Source organism: Anser cygnoides, chromosome 21 (genome assembly GCF_040182565.1).
Source record: "Anser cygnoides isolate HZ-2024a breed goose chromosome 21, Taihu_goose_T2T_genome, whole genome shotgun sequence".
NCBI lineage: Eukaryota > Metazoa > Chordata > Aves > Anseriformes > Anatidae > Anser > Anser cygnoides.
The window spans coordinates 7,486,921-7,500,030 of NC_089893.1; the positions used below are offsets into that span (position 1 = coordinate 7,486,921).

The following is a 13,110-nucleotide window of genomic DNA, read 5'->3' on the forward strand; positions in this document are numbered from 1 at the left end:
TCGCATCTGGCAGAGCCTCATTAACCTTCTGTTTCCCCCTCCTACTCCTTTGCCCCTGAAAATCAACAAAGCCAAACATAACAAGTTGCCTTGATTGAAGAAGGATGAAGTGTGTGTGCTTAGTGTGAAAAAGCAAAAGCAAAGCCATTGGCTAAAGCCCCTTTTCCATGCAGGCCACTTCACATTTATTACGCTAGAAGACGGAGCTCTTTAAATCCCGATGCTCTTTATAGTTGAGCTCTTTAACTTTCTCCTTTCCTCCCCTTGCAGCCTTCATTCTCCCCTTGTTCGGCTCCTTCCGCTCTGCTCCTTTCTTTTTTGTCCTGTGAGAACGAGTCTTTTAATCCCCTTGTAGCGCAGATTAAAGCTATTATAGCCTCCCCAACCTGACATTTTCTCAGAGAGGCTCACAGCCAGATCTTTATGAGTGCTCTCTGTCTGTCTGCTGCTGCCTTTCTTCTCGGCACACTAAACCCCTGTTCCTGACCTTTCCCTGAAGAAGGAAGGGCTGTGGCGTGCAATCCCGTGTAGGCAGAGGCTGGGCTCAGCGGGGCTCGGTGGGCAGGAAATTAAGACCCATGGAAATTAACAAGTAAATAAGGAGAGAAAGAAAAGACGATGGGAATTAAGAGACAGAAGCAAAGCAAAAGTCGCTCTGTTTGGAAACTGAATGCAGAGCCTGGGCCTGAATTTTGCACATGGTCTTTACAAGGAGGCAAGACATAAACCTGGGACTTGGTTTTTAGTAGCAGACTGGGGGTACCTGAAGCCTAACTTACTGCCTGACTTCACGCTTTGCTTTTGACCCAGGAACAGTGGGTGCAGGCAGCTAGAAGTACACGGGTGGATGTTGGGTGTGTGAGCTGAGGGGCAGGAATGGCCTCCAGTACAATGGGGCCCTGTCCATGACAGGGGTTTCTTAGTGTTTGTCATCAAAGGATTGTACATCAGCTCTGGGACTGCAGAGTGGGGCAGTGTGCTGCTCCTTGTCTTGTACACATCATAAAAACACGAAGGATAGGGGTAGCTCGCCTAAAAGTGCATGTGCTAATGGCAGAAGCATCTTTCCGTTGGAGTTTTCTGTCTCTCATCATCAGTCCTGCCCCGAGAGGTGTCCTGCAGATGTCCCAGAGTTCTTGGCTAAGCACCAGGGAGGAAGAAAAACTCGGCTAAAGGTCTGTTCCCCAGGGAATGGTGCAGAATTACCCTCACACATTCCCTCTTTCAAGTTTGTGTCCAGTATGCGAGGATGCGTGAGCGAGTAGGAAAGGTGTCTGCTGTTCATACAGGGCGGAGGAGGCACTTTGGTTTCTTCTTCTCTCCAACCTCCTGCATCGATTCAGCCCGGTTGTTCTTCGCCAGGGCATCACTTCCATGTAAAATGGGGCTGGGCGCCTAACCTGGAGCTGTGCAGCCATCCTAATGCGGTGTGTGAAGGACTGCAGAGCTCGTGGTGCCGTGCTAACCCATTCAGGGAGCTTGAACCGATGAAAATCGTGCAATACCTACGTGAGAGAGCACGAAAAGCCAACTTTCAGTTCTGCAAGGTTTTACGTGCGTCCATTTGTACGTGGGGTTTCTTACCTCCCTTGTAAAAGGAGGAACAGAGAATTTGCTTATCGTTATAAGCAGCTTGAGAGCGCAGCCTGCACAAGCCGTGTGCGGGGTTGGAAGACGTTTAAAGGGTTGATTCAGCACCTCCAGATTTTGCTGAGGCAGGTGGTGACCACACAGAGGAAGGTTTCCCAGGCTGCTGCCCGCAGCACGGCCGGCTCAGGCCATTTGTGCTCTCCCGTTGCGCACCGCCGCGGCCACGGGGGCTTTGGGGGGAAGCAGCAAAATTGCTTCCCAAGCAAGAATAAAAGAAGTGCAACTGTCCCCTTTTTGGGAACTCGTTTCGGGGCAAAAGTTCCCCCGGCAGCCCAGCTTGCCGATAATGAAATCGAAACGGGAGCTGGCCCCCGGAGGGGCCGTACGTGTGAACCACTGCCATGTCGAATCCCTGTGAATCCCCCCGGCTCCTCCGCGAGGGAAGCCCGAGCCCTGTAATTACAGCTTTTCTCTTTGTGTGGGCCGCCCCCCCCCTCTCTCCCTCCCGATAAGAGGATATTTGTAATGAAAATCGCCGGGCAGAAGCGGGGAACAAAAGCGGGGAGATGCGAGGCGCTGGGCTCCCACCTCCGGCCGGCCTGCTGGCCGCGCGGTGGGCACGGGGAGCCTCTCATTAACCTTCATCTGCAGAAAGGGGCCGGAGCCCCGGCGTGCCCCGTTTCATAGCTACAGCAGCTCGCTCCCAGGCGTGCGGCCTTGGGAAGGAAGGGGCAATCTCCCCAGCAACCGCCCCGGCCGGGGCCCTAATGCGTTTTGCGCCGTGCCGGCTAATCTGGGGTAGAAATGTCACCGCGGTCCGGCCCCAGGCTGGCAGCTCCCAGCCACGGCCTGCTCGTAAGCACATATCCAGCTTCAACCTTCTGGTTGCTGGGGTGAAAGGGCCTCTTCATCTCCGCGGGGAGAGGCAGATGAATCCCGGGCTCGAACAAGGGACCTGCTTTTTTTCCCCCCCCACCCCAGACGCTCCCCCCTCCGGTTCAAGAGCCCTTTATTATGTCTTTTAATTCTCAGCTGCGAGTGGGAGGGAGCAATAAGATGGGAGAACTGGGGGGGGGGGGGGGGGGGGGAAAGCCCCTCTCAGTGGGGAAAGGCCTCAGCCGCCGGTGTGTGAAAAGAGAAGGCAGCGTGGGGATTAGAGATGGCAGCTTCATGGGAAGGACTTGGTATTTAGCAGCCCCGCTCGGTTCCTGTGAGGCAGTGGCGGGCACAGCACCGCCAGAGGCCTGTCCCAAAGGACCGGAGGAGCGATGCCTTTCCTGGGTGCCTCGGGAGCTGTTGCTGTGTAGGACGGTGAGGAAGAGCCACGTGAGCTGAGCTTGTGTTACTTAAGATCAGGTTACCAGGCTGGTGGCTCATCCTTCCCACGTCTGACTGGCACAGGATGCTCCCGACGCCCCGAACCGAGCAGGGCTTTCTTCCCCAGTTGTTATTACCCAGGCTGTGCCCTCTTGTTGACGGCTGGTGGTGCTTGTAACTCGTTTCTTGCAGCCACAGACGCTGAAAATGCTGCTGGATGCTGTCTACAACATATTCTCTAGTTTGCCCGTGTTTACAGCCGCTGGGGGAGCTGAGGCCTTTCAAAGCTCTGTAATTTCCTCATCTCGACAGATGCTCTGATGCTATCTTCTGCGAGAAGTCAGGGCCGTTCGAGGAATTCGTTTGTGCAATGGGAGCCTGCTCCTGCGTCGGTAGGGATCTTGTCAACATTTTTGTCTGATTAGGCCAATAAAAATTCTTGGATGCTTCCCTCCTCTCCAGCGTGCATGTCCTGCAACCAGCAGCCCAAACAGCACGCTGTTTCTCACCCACATCGCCTCCTCTGCCCCTCTGGATGTGGCCTGGGGAGAGGAAGTCGCTCCTCTAGGAAAAGAGCTGTCGGAACAACTGAATAGTTCTGACAGGACGGAGATTGCTTCTTGTTGCTCCTTTTGTAACGGGTGATAAAGACTAAGTGACCTGAGCTTTCCCATCATGTCTGACTTGTAAAGAGCCTTCCCGGCATTGTGCTTCATCGCCAACCAAAAGGCAACGTGCCCTTATTGAACCAGGACTGCTCCGGGCTCCCTGCCCTCCATCGAGCTGTGTTAAGCTTTTGTTTTGCTTTTCTTCGAGCAAGTGCATTCTAACAGAGCAGCATATGGCTGTCGTTTTCAGCACGCTTCAGCACAAAGACATCCTTGCAGATTCACGTGCATGTCAAAAGCAACCCCAATGGCCGGGCTGAACTCCCCCTATCCCTCGAGGCAGGCACCTGAAATTGGGCAATGTTCCTGCCGCCACCTGCGTGGAGAAGCAGGATGCCTGCCCGTCAGTTGGCTCTCCTGTCCTGAGGAAAACAGCATCCGGGGTATAAATAGGCACGATGCACTGTGAGCCTTTTTAGGGGCAGTTCTTGACCCAATATGCTCCTCCGTCAAAAATAACCTGTCTCACCCCGTTCGGCAAGGTTCACCTGTAGCCCAAACACTGCATTAGAACAGCGTGTATTCAAGTGCATCACTCATCGAGGGCTTGAAAATAAACACCAGCGATGCCTCTTTTTGATCGCATTCCTTTCCACGACAGGCTGATGATTTCCAAGCCAAGAATGTCACTAACCTCTCATATTTCTCCTGGTCATTTCTGTCCCGAAACCGGAATGCAGCCGCAGGCAAGACGGGGCTGAGCGCCCTCGCGTCACAGATCCAGATTTAAGAGACATTATCTCATCGATAGCGAACAACAAGGCTGGCACGCTGTCAGGCGCGATATTCCCTGGAAAGTTCAGCCTGCGTGGTGAGGGACGGGAAGGCAGGCTGAACTCGCAGCGCCGAGCTCGCGCTACTCGAGCGTGGTGAGATGCTGGCGGGCGGCCCCGGCAAAATGTCTCCACCGAGGCGGAGAGCTGCGGAGGGCCCCGTGCTCGTGGGAGATGGAGGATGGCTGGCGGGGAGCGAAGAAGTTGGGTTGTGTGGAGGGAAGAAGGGGAACGGGGCTGAAAACTGTTCTTTACTGTGGCTTGGGAGAAGAATTAGGCAATGAGAGAGGAACTGAGGTCAGGTACGCTGAAGCATCCAGGCGTAAGGTTGGCACGAGAGGACTGCTGCTGTTGCCTTTCTTGGGTGGCAAGGATGGAGCCAAAGCTACAACTAAAGCTACTAACAGCCTCCAAAAAGTTCCTTACACTTTTTCTGCAGATCATCTTGTCCTTAAGAAAAAGTTCAGCTTTTGCTGCTTGGCGGCAGCTGTGTTTAGCTTGGAGTGTGGCACCAGCACCGGCAGATAAGATGGCACTAGGAGGTTTTGCAATCCGTCAGCCCTCTGGATTGTTCCGGGGAACAACTTCAGAAGGACCTGATTTCATCACCACATGAATTCAGAAAGCAGTTGCAGCAGGGGAATAAATTGCTGGGGAAGGAGCAGGGACAAATCCCCCCCAGCCCTGCGCTGAATCGGTTAAAAGTGCCAGCTTCCAAACCGCAAGTGCTGAAAGCCTTGCAGCCACTATCAGCATTGCGACAGCGTGTTTGCAGTGAGCATCCTCCTGAACCAGCCTAAAACCGCCACAGAAGCTGGCATTTTAGGTTAAATTGCCCGTAGGGTTGTCGCTGGCAGGCCCCAGCACCGCAGCAGCAAGTCGCGGATGGCGACACCTCCCTTTGAACACCTCTTGAAGGACCGCAGCCCTTCAGCTGGTTCTTCTGTAATGAATTTAGCAAAACCAGGTAGTTCTTGAAGTGATGTACCGGGGGCTTCTGCATGCTCTGTGGCAGCAGGTCTGAGCTCCCAAATCCAGGTTTGCCTGCCTGGAGGACAAACCCTTGCCTGCGCAATGCCCTGGCGGGGACCCCCTGCTGTGGATGGCTGTCTGCTGTGGATGGAGTTGGGGTGCCCAGGGAGCGAGCAGGCGGTGCCCAGGAGCTGTTTCTCCGAAATGCAGCCGGGATGCGTTGGGTGGGGAAGCTGCAGGGGCTGGTTTCGCCCACACCTCCTGAAAATCCTCGTCCCCATCCCTCCTCCTGCCTCCTCGCTGCAGAAGCCGCAAGAGGGAGCTTTGGGGCCGTCCCTTCCATTTTTCCCCGAGCCAGGCAGAGGCACGGGGTGGTGCTGTTGTCTCAGCCATCGCAGAGCCTCCGAGGGGCAGGGTACAGCCCCTGGGACCAGGGGGACACCGGTGAGCCCCGCCGTGCCACCACACCGCCCAGCGAGCTGGAGCCCTGCGCAGGACGGGGTCCAGCTCCCTGGTGATTTTAATTCTCCCTAATTTGAACCCGTTTCCAGTCCTGCTTCAGGGCGAACCCAGGGCTCTGGGAAGCTTTTCCCAGGAAAACTGGACAAGACGTGTGCCTGCAAACACGATGTCACGTCCAGATGTGCCCTTCTCCGTGTCCCAGGATAATGTCCTGCCCACGGGGCTGAGGGGTCTGCGTTTCTGAGGGTTGTGGGGTTTATTAGAGGCAAAATATTGTCTTGGGGCTCCGTTTTTATCAGCCTCGTGGTGAGACGTCTTGGGGTGGGGAGATGGGAAAAAGAAAATAAAGGGGTGGGGGTGTCCCCATCCCGGGGGCACCAGCTCAGCCAGGTGATGGGAACGCTCTGGCTCGCGCCTCTCAAGCGGAAAGCTCCGGCCAGGGTTTGAAGGCGACTTTCCCATGAAAGATTCCCTGAAACTGGTACGTTCCCACAAAGAGCTTTGATTTCAGTGTATCGGCATTTTCCGATGAGAAACCAGCTCATCGGAAAATTCCCGACGAGCAAAGAGAAACTCCCCAGCGTATCGGGGAAGGATCCTGTCCCATGCGGAAGAAATTTAATACCGGTGGCGTCTCGCGTCTCGAGGCTCCGGGTAAAGCAAGACGCAGTGCAGCCAGCACCGCTCGTGGAAACCATGAAGCCCTTCAGCTGAGCACTACCAGCTTTGCTCTCTGTAACCCACTGCCTGTTTTCCCAGCACTTTTGGTCCTTCTCCGTCAGCAGGGTGTCAGTGCTCTCCGTGCAGGCAGAGGGTGCAGCGTGCAAGCGTTTCCAGACCAGCAGCAGCACAGAGAGACCTGCCGGAGAGCTGGAGGCAATGGAGAGCAAGCTGAAGCCTTGGTTCACCCTGCCTTGGATAAGGGTCTTGAGCTAGGGGGGCACCTGAGATCATGTGAGAATCGGAGATAAGCATGTTAGCAGCTTCCAAACGGAGCTGGGTGGTGGTTGGTGGTCACACATTCCCAGCTGGTCCCTCGCTCGGAGAAAATATTTGTGTGCGCTATGGAGACAGCCCTCCTGTTTAAGTCTGGCAGCCCTCTAGAGCGATAGCATGGCAGGCTCTTGCCTCCACGAGGGCTCTTTGCGATGGACCGTGGAGAGGGTGGGCCCTGAGCCACCCTTGGCAGGTGCCTGCCTCGGTGCTTCGGGGCTGGAGGAGCCTGGCCTGGGGCTCTGGCAGCATCAGCACCCTGCGGCAGGGAATTCCCTGAGACAGGGAATAAAGCAGGCTAGGACATCTAGCTAGGACAGCTAGCCCTGGACATCTTAGGGCCCTCTGCTCTTAAAAGTAGCCCAGCATTTAGCTCCTATTGCTTCTCTTCTCTGATTAAGCTCAGGCGTCCTCACAGACAGAAGCACCCCCTCTGTTGGGTGCCCCCCGTTCCCCAGCCGATGCGTGCTGCCTTTGGGAAGATTTTCAGCCCTGCTCGGAGGGATGCTGGTGAGCACAGCCCGGAGCTGCCGACAGCGCTCCCACTCACTGCCCGCACCGTTATTGAGGCTGCAGGGCGAGCGCTTCACCTCTCAGAGCCGGACCTCACACACTCTGTATCCTCAGTGGGATGGAAGCAATCAAAAAAGAGACCCGAGACCATAATTAGGGTTATTTAATCCACCTCTCGTTGCCCAGGGGCTCCTCGTCCTACCCTGAGCTAAATTCTTTTGCCGTGCATCAACTTCAGGGGAATTGCACAAGAGCGGGGGACAAACTCCAGCCACGAGACTTCTCCGGGGCTTTGTCCAGCCTGGTTTCAAACAGCTCCCCTGAGAGGGCTTTCAGCAGCCCTCGTGGGATAATGTACCAGAGCCTGCCCCATCCCTGATGGAAAGCGTGCCTCCCTTCCCTGGCAGGCACTTCATCTGGGCTCGAAGGCTTCCTTCGCCCCGCGCCTTTTCCTGGTGGTTGTCTCTGCGGCGGAGGTTAGCGAGTCCCTTTGTGAGGCCTGCACTTCTCAGATGTTATGTCTGGAAGTTTGCTCTGTTTTTTTGGCTAGGGGGCCCAGGGTCTGGAAGTAGAGAGGCTTTTATGGGAACCCAAGTCCCCTTTTGACACTACTTCCTTGTGCTTAAATTTCAGGTTGAGTTACAGACTTGAGCATTTTCTGGTTGGATATCTTTCATTGTCAAAGGGGATTAGGCCAGTGATTATTTACAAGCACCTCTATTACACAGAGTCTGTTTCTTTTCTTTTCTTTTTTTTTTTCCCCATGTAGTTCTACATAATATGTAAACGTTGACTAAAGCAGTCCCAGAGATGGGGGAAAAAGATTGAATGAGGTTCCTGCTATGCAAAGTGAAACCGGGAGATTGAGGTCTCGGAGCTGGTCTGGTGCTCTCACGGGCACCATCCTCCTCCTTCCGCACAGGGACACCGCTGCCCAAGGGGCCAGGTTCACCCAGGGGCATCACCTTCCTCCAGTGCATCAAGGTTGGTTACAGCAGGAGACTGAGTGCCTGGCACAGTGGGCCACTGGTTTGATCTAGGGCGGCTCCTTTGGAGCTTTGGCTGCTCCCCAAGAAGTGGCGATATTTTTTAGAGCCCAACATGCATGAGTTTTAAAAGGGATTTTTGATAGAGGTCCCATTTACTCCTTTATTTGGCTTGGGAGGCTGCAGTGGAACAGATTTCTTTATGTATCCTTGAGTGTTATTTGATTAAGGTTATGACTGCTAATAAACACTCTGAGTCTATTCTCCTTCCCCACCACTTGCAGTTTGGGATAACTCTGGTGCTTGCATGGGGCTACACCTTTTTATACGAGTGCAAGGGACCGGAGTGCTGATCCTGCTTTTCAGCGATACCCTTTCATCAGTTTATCGGTGTACTGCTCACTTCAGGGAAGTTTGTTCTGATTTATTCCAGCTTCATAACGTAAGAGAAAATAGAGATGGGAGGAGTGCCAGGAGGGATTCTAGCACAATAACCAGTTTACTTCCCTTTCCTTCACTTTGCCATTTACAATCACAAGTTCTTCTATAAAACAGCTATGAGAAGAGCAGACATTGCCCAGGAGTAAGAAAAATTGAGGCTGCAGAATCGAACTGACAAAAACCAAACCCCTCTTTGCAGTGTAGGGGAGAGAAGCAGGTTCTGCTTGGAAAGACAGAAGGGGGAAGGAGAGCGGGGTCCCCAGAGGACTCTGTTCTATCTGCCATCTAGAAGATGAGTGCCTTCCACAGTGTGGTTCCTCTTTTCCCATGTTTCAAAATGTTTTCAATTTTTCAGGGAACAAAACAGGGGAAGTGATGCAGACACCTCGGCTACCCAACATCACCACAACTGCAGCGGGAGATCTTATCCAGTCCTCGGAGAAGGCTGGTAAGTGAATCATCGCTGAAAGCAGTGACCATGGATTAGGGGAAGAGGCGGTCAGGCTGACCCAGGGACATGTCGATTGTGTGGAGAGAAAGAAGCAGAGACGTAGAGGCTGCCTGCGGTCATCGGTGTCTAGGGAATAATCAGGGTGCTGCAGGAGTTTTAAAAATGATGAATATCCAACGTGCAGTGAAATGGACGTACCTGGAATCCAAACTTCATGTAAATGAAACCGCTCTGCGCTGAAAGCACACCGAAAAGCACGCGTCTTGGCTAAGAACGGCATCTGGCTCTCCCTGCAGACACCGCACACCTGGCTGCACAGCAGACTGCCGCGCTGTGGGCATGTAAATCCACGTCCACGCACTGCACACCCACCCCGGGAACTCGGGTACCACTGTGATGGGACGGGGTGCCTGACACACATCTCTCTGAGGGCCATTTAGGAATCCATCAGCGTACAGAGAGCCCCCTGTTTGCACCAGGCCTTTCTGTGCCTCTCTCCCCTGAAGGCTGGGGGCCTTGATGCCTTTCTCCTGCACGTCAAGCACAGTCTCTCCCCAACAGTCATAATAAGTCTTGCGCGGTGCGGCGCTAATGAAAAGCTGTGTGGGCTAGTCCCTAATTACAACCATCAGTTAAGCTGTCAGAGGGAGCTCCCAGCCTCGGTTGTTTCATTATTAGGCTTCGGGCCTTGATGAGCTGCAATCAGGCGTGAAAGCGCGACCTGAGCAGAGCCAGGGAGGTCTCCACTCCCCCACCGAGCTCAGGGGGTTTCGTTCCCGACCTGGTTCCTCAGGTCCAGAGGTTTGCCCACTGCGCTCAGGCAGGGAGCTGGGAGCGGAGAGGGAAAGGAGGAGGAGGAGGAGGAGAGCTCCACAGGGCACGGCCCAGCCTTGGCCACAACCAGCCATCTCCCCACGCACCCACTGACTTTTTAAGGTCTGTGTCTTCATGATTTTGAAGGCCAGAGGCTGTTGCTGTAGCACAGCCCCTTCAACTCGGGCTTCCTGCGTAAAAGCTCTAGGACGTTCAGCTGTAGACGTTCAGTTTCAGTACAAATGTTATCCAGGGACGAGTCCAAGTCACGGTGCCTGTTAGCCACATCTGGATTTTGAAGTGCCCCACGGGATGGTGCTCGGGGACTGTTTCTCCTCTCAGCGGTCCCTTTACGTTTCACGCTACCCCGGTGGAGAAGAGACGTGCAGATGGTGGGGTTTAATGACAGCAGCACCGGTTTATTTGAACTAGGGTCTTTATGGAGAGACGTGTTTGTTTCCTCAGACCACACATTATCCACTAATCCCTCGACTTTGTTTTTATAGTCGCATTGTGAGCAACTTCCTACTTTTCGCCCCTTTCCTCTGTCAAAGTGCCTCTGGCTCCACAGTCGTGTGCGAGGTGTCCCGGACTGGGGCTGGATTCCCATCGGCTGCTGCTCCCCTTCCCGACAGACAGCGGCCTTCCCTGCGGCCACGGCGCCAGGCTGGGAACGTCCTTGTGCCCTTTGGAAATGAGCAGCTCCGCATCCCCTTCCCTCTTAGCACAAGGGGTAACGGTGTGTTTTTTTGTCTTCCCTGCGTGTAGGTCCCACTCCTGTCCCCAAACCCACACCTGCCTCCTTGCTGCACGCCTGCGTTAAGTGGGGGAGAGCCCTCTTCCATCAGGCCCACAGCGAAATGTTTGCAAAACCTGCAGGATTTGGTTGTGTTAAGCCGCCGGTGCCATAAGAAGAGGCTTTGCTATTTCCTGTTTCTTCACAGATTCAAGAAACCTCGATCTGAGCAGTTCCCTTCTTGCAGTCGGGGCTGGAAGAGGCTCTGGCAAAGCCAAAACACGCCGCCGTGGCCAGAGGGCTGCGGAAGGGACGATATTTGGGGCAGCGGCTTCTCCTCGCCGGCTTTCCCACCTGCAGCTTTCGCAGAGCATCTCCTCTGATCGCTTCCAGCCTTCTCCTGACAAACGGCAAACTGAGAAGAAACAGCCTGTTCTGCGGGGCTCGCGGGCGCGGGGGTCGGGGGTCTCCGTTGCGTAGCCCCACGCAGCTGTTAATCACCAGAATCTCTCTGGCTCCCAGCAGCTGTCTGGTGTTTATCTTAGCCTGGATATCTGCTGGCTGAGCCCGCCAAGAGCAGGCTGTGCAGCCAAGGCAAACACAAACGGAAGACAGATAATTTGCACACAATGGCGCGCACGTGTGCTTGGTGTGCGCGCGCGTACGTGTGCGTGTGCGTGCACACGCAGCCTTTGTTTACAGCCCGCTGCTGGGGCTGGAAGTGAGCCCCCGCCCTTTTGGTTTGCAATCGTTCATCTTGTAGTTTTGTGGGCGTCTCGGTGCAAACAAGAAGGGAGCCTCACGTACACGAGCTGGGCAGGTGGTTAGGTGGGCGCTTCCAGGTGCACGGCTGCGACTCCGATAAGATCTTTCCCCCTGTGCTTTCTCTAAGCTTTATGAGGTCAATTAATAAAGTGTAAAAATACAGGGCTGATTCCAGGATCGGTCAGCCTCAGAGGCTTCAAAGTGTGTCTCCGGGACACTTCCCTCAGCCACCTGGGGCTGTTTGGGAACCACGAAGGAGGGAGAGGGCTGACGAAGTGAGCTGTCCCGCCTGGAGGAGAGGGGCTCAGCCCTGTGATCCGGTTAACCTGTCCTCCCAAGGGTGTGGGGCCGTGGGGTTTGTACAAATCAGGCTGAGCCAAGGCTGAATTTTTGAAGGTGTGGATGGGAGAAGCTGTTCCCCTGGTGTGTTTGGCGTCGTATCTGTGGTAAGACACGTGGTGACAAAGGAAATTAAAAACTTGAGAAGCAGCAGGGAGGATGTGAGCGTGTTATGCCTGCATTTTTCTGAAGGCTTTTGCCTTTCTTTCTCCTGTTCCCAGGTCCTTTTGTAAAGGTCAGATCATCCTGAGCTATCACACAGCAGCCTGGAGCAGAGGAGGAGGTCCTGCCTGGGTCTGAGTTGCTGTTTGGGTGCGCGTACAGCAAGGTAGGATTTGGATGAACTTATTGGGTGCTGGGAATAAACCTGCCTTTTTCTCCAAACGCCTCGTCAGCTGTAGCTGCCTGGGTGAACATGAGGCTGGGTTGCTCAATGTCGTGATGCTTCAAACTAGCTTTTATTTACCTAGAGGTTGGTTGTATTTAAGTCTCCTTGTGGAAGTCACGCTTGGGGTCCTCGTGGATGCTGACCCCCACCAGAGGCTTCGAAGGCCACCCAGCTCTGTGAGTTAGGGGGTGCTGCGTGCCTTTGGCTCTCCTGAGTCCCGAGGGAGGCTGAAATCCTGCTGCTTCCTGCACCGCGTTCCCCAGGGGCAGTTGTGCAGGATAAGCTGCAGTGCTGGCTTTTGGAGGCCGTGCTTTTTTGCGAGGTGGGAAGCTGGAGGCCTGAGCTGTGCTTCGGGCTGTGTAAGGCTGAGCGAGGGGGAGCGCGTCCGCGTATCCCCCGTTGGACTCTCGCTCTCCAAGTACAGTGAGTGCCTCGCGCAGAGATTGTGCAACAAAGGCCAGGGCTTCTTCCAAGGCAGTTAGGCTTTCTTGGCTGTGAATGCCCAGCTTTCCTTTAGGTCTGACTCTGCTATTTCTCAATTAGCTCGCTGCAGATCCTGGGAACAGCTACAGCTGTCCTGCCCCCAGCCCCGAGCACCCACTGCCTTCTGCCTTACCTCATCCTGCGATTGCTGTCCTGCGGGACGCCGGGGGCTGCCTGTACATCTGTCCTCCCTTCTGTGCACACAGCAAAGCCTCGGAGGGTTGCAGAATGGAAGAGAAAGAAACCAGTTGCCCAAGAGCAGCGTGCAGGCAGCAGTAAGCTCGTATTGTCCCGCCTGGAGACAGCGGGAGGGAGCTCGTGGGATGTGCAGGGAGGGCAGCCCGCCGTCAGGACCCATCTCCTGGAGGCTTGGTGAGGAACAGCGACCTCAGGAGAGGCTGTAGGGGCTCCTGTCCTCAC

At 54.7% G+C, this 13,110-nt stretch overlaps 1 protein-coding gene across 1 annotated transcript in view; it reads left to right on the forward strand.

Moving 5' to 3' along the window:
• The window catches only part of SNX19 (sorting nexin 19), a 41,090-nt gene extending 29,006 nt beyond the window's left edge, over nt 1-12,084 (forward strand). Inside the window, exons 12-13 of the transcript XR_007163151.2 lie at nt 9,071-9,163; nt 12,041-12,084. The gene's annotated coding sequence lies outside the window, so the exon portion shown is untranslated. The remainder of the gene's footprint in view (nt 1-9,070; nt 9,164-12,040) is intronic.
• Nucleotides 12,085-13,110: the final 1,026 nt, after the last annotated feature.